General features: G+C 41.0%; 1 long non-coding RNA gene across 1 annotated transcript; it reads right to left on the bottom strand.

Annotated features, from left to right (window-relative positions):
* Positions 1 to 400: 400 nt before the first annotated feature.
* Positions 401 to 2,880, bottom strand: LOC116275358. Its single transcript, XR_004184404.1, has 2 exons — positions 2,449 to 2,880; positions 401 to 437 (listed from the first exon to the last, which is right to left on the bottom strand). It is a non-coding gene; the product is annotated as an uncharacterized LOC116275358 (long non-coding RNA).
* Positions 2,881 to 3,267: the final 387 nt, after the last annotated feature.

Genomic DNA, 3,267 nt, shown 5'->3' with positions numbered 1-3,267 from the left:
AAAAAGGCTGTTTGGCTGTGATGTGGAGCTGTGAGAAGTAAGTTCTAGAGCGAGATCTTGAGAGTTCTTTGGTGTCGCTCAGGAGTGACACCAGTTTGAATTTCACCAGTTGTATTAGTTCCCTAGGGCTGTTTTAACAAAGTGGCTGAAAATAACAGAAATGTATTCTATTACGGTGCTGGAAGGCTGAAAGCCTGGTATCAAGGCGTTGGTCAGGGCCTTGCTCCCTGTGAAGGCTCTAGAGAGGAATCTGCCCTGATCTCCTCCAACAGCTTCTGGTGGCTCCCGACAATCCTTGGCACTCCTTGGCTCGTGGCTACATCACTTCAGTCTTCACCTTTGTCTTTGCAGGGCCTTCCTCCCTGTACAACTGTGTACCTCGGTGTGTCCTTTCTTCTTTTTCTAAGGACGCCAGTGAAATCAAACGTAGGGCCCACCTAAACCAGGATGACATCATCTTAACTAATTACATCTGCAAAAGCCTGTTTTCCAAATAAGGTTACATTCTAAGGTTCCGGGTAGGCATGACATTTGGGGGCACACTATTCAACTCACAACACCATTTTAACAAGATCCCAAGAGTACTGCAGTGTCAAGCTAAGGAGTCTGAACTTTACCAGTTTAGATGCCTAGGTTCAGAGAAACATTGAGGGAAGTCTTTTTAGGGCAGGGACTACCTTGACAGCCTTGGCCTTCCCTAGGTTAGACCTGCTGTGCCTGTGGTGAGCCGCTAATACCTGGCTGCCGTGAGCCACATTCTGAAAGGCTGTACACCCACATCCACTGTCTGGGTGCCTGAAGCTCTGCCCACTGGGCTATGACTCTAGCATTCCATTTTGTTCTTATAGGGGGAAGTATTCTTGTCCCTCTCTCCTGTACCCAAATGCCCAGCTTCTGGCTTGGACTCATGAGTAGAAGTTAAGTGTAGGCTTCAAAGGTAGCATTTCAATTTTTCCTATTCTACCACATCTGTCTCCCATGGCTTACTTTTGTTTTATTTTGTTTTGTTTTGTTTTAGAGACAGGATCTTGTTCTTTCACTCGGGCTGGAGTGCAGTGGCATGATCATGGCTCACTGCAGCCTCGAACTCCTGGGCTCAAGGGATGGTTCCACCTCAGCCTCCTGAGTAGCTGAGATTATAGGCATATGCCATGATGCCCAGCTCCCATGGCTTATTTTTGGAACAATGTGTTTGTCAAATTCAATGTATAGGCTTGCAAGAGCTAGGAAGGAGAACTCTTATCTTACTTAGTACCTCTCTACAATTACTTTTTGTTTTAGAGGCAATTCACTAGCCATATCAGAAGAAATGTCAGTTGAAAGACACCTTTAAGATATTCATTTACAAATACTTTTCTGAATAAATGAATACATCGAATGCTTTTTATACGATAGATACTTTACTAAGTCCCATATCTCATTATAAATTCTTTTAAGCTTCCAGTACAGGCAAAACTAACATGTTTAACATCAGTCCCCTTATTTTTTACTATTTATAGTTGCAAAAATTAAATGAAATAATATATTTAGAAGTCTTAACACATTCCACACAGCAGTCGCTAGCTATTATTACCCTTCTAACTGTACATGCTGGCAGTTATCTGGCTCAAGGAGTTTTTAGTGGGATATGATATATTTTGCCTCTCAATTTTGGATTTTAATGCTTTTTTACCATCAAAGGATTGACACATCTTCCTGGAAAAGATAAAAAAGATCTTTGAAGATTTGTTTTCTTCAAAGTTATGACAACCACTGCAACGTGCCTCAGTGTAGATACTCTGGTTGCTAAGGACCGCATAGATCAGGGTAAAAAGTGGGCTGATGATAACTGTCATTTTCTTTTCTTTTCTTTTTATCACTTGGAGGGAAGAAGCAGCTTGGTAGATGCTTGGGCTTGTGTCTGAGGCATCACAGCAACATTGTGAAAAAGAATCAGTCAGCATGACGGTACCCATCTTTTTTGACGGACTTCTGGACTGATCCACCATTCTACCACTGTACTTTGCTCTTCAGGGGAACATGGATGCACATTCCTGTGCTAAAGAAACTTCTATGTGACCAGTTCACTATGCAGAGCACTGGGAGTCTCCCTCCTCAACAGAGATTGCAGCACACAGCCTCTCCCTTGCTCAACCCCACAAGATTCTGTGTCAATAATTAAGGACAAAATAGCTCTAAAATGAAATCCTATTTCCAGGCTAGAGAATTTTGAATCTAGATTTAGAGACGCCATAAAAAGTAATGATTACTATGTCAAGGAAGGTAATTTTCATGAAGGAAATGACTTCTAATCCAAATGGTTTATTTGTAGGATTAATGTCATATGAACCTGTTTTATACAAAGTCATAGGGAGACAAAAAAGGGAAGAAATTCATTTTGAGCCTAAATAGACCAATGAATAAATAAGTTGACAAAAAATTAGCTAATTTTAACTTCAAATCACTCACCCATTTCATCTTGTACAATAACCTCAGAAACACAAATACACCATGTCCGGCTGCATATGAAAGTGGCAAGAGCTTGTCATTTCCATTTTTAAAAGGAGAAGCAAATGTGTCTAGCTTACTCAATTTTTTCCTAACTTCAAGTTTCATGTTTATATAACCATCAGGGAGACTTGCTGACTCACAGTCAGCCTCTGGGGCAGCACTTCCCCTTTCTTTAGTTCTTGAAGAAACAAGTATGATGCTCCCAGGAGAGTGGACATGCTAACCATGTAAGTTTTTTATACACACAAGTAATATAATTGTATACATTTATGTTAATTGATAAAAGTCTAAACAAAATAATCTCTAAACAATAAGAATATTTTATTTTATTTGTTTTTTTAGATGGAGTCTCACTCTGTTACCCAGGCTGAAGTGCAGTGGCTCGATCTTGGCTCACTACAACCTCCATCTCCCGGGTTCAAGTGACTCTCCTGCCTCTGCCTCCCGAATAGCTGGGACTACAAACTTACACGCCACCACACCCAGCTAATTATGAATTATTCAAAGCTGGAATTGGTTTTTAAAATGCTAAACCAAATGATAAAGTCCACAAGTTTTTAGGTTTGTAGGTGAAACCTTACCTGACTTCCCACCTCCAGCAGGTTGGGAACTATTCTCGGTGCTCCCATAATACTTACGATTTACATGATCATCGCTAACACTGCAGCACTTAATAGTAGCCAGGAGATAGAAGGTTCTGTGTATGGGGTACTGAGTTTGCATTTCACTTCTTTTCATTGCAGGCCACAGACCTCCGGACTCTACTTCCTTCCTTAG

The sequence above is a fragment of the Papio anubis genome, chromosome 6 (genome assembly GCF_008728515.1).
Source record: "Papio anubis isolate 15944 chromosome 6, Panubis1.0, whole genome shotgun sequence".
NCBI classification, from domain to species: Eukaryota; Metazoa; Chordata; class Mammalia; order Primates; family Cercopithecidae; genus Papio; species Papio anubis.
Note: the sequence above shows the minus strand (reverse complement) of the source record. Positions and strands in the feature narration are given on the sequence as shown.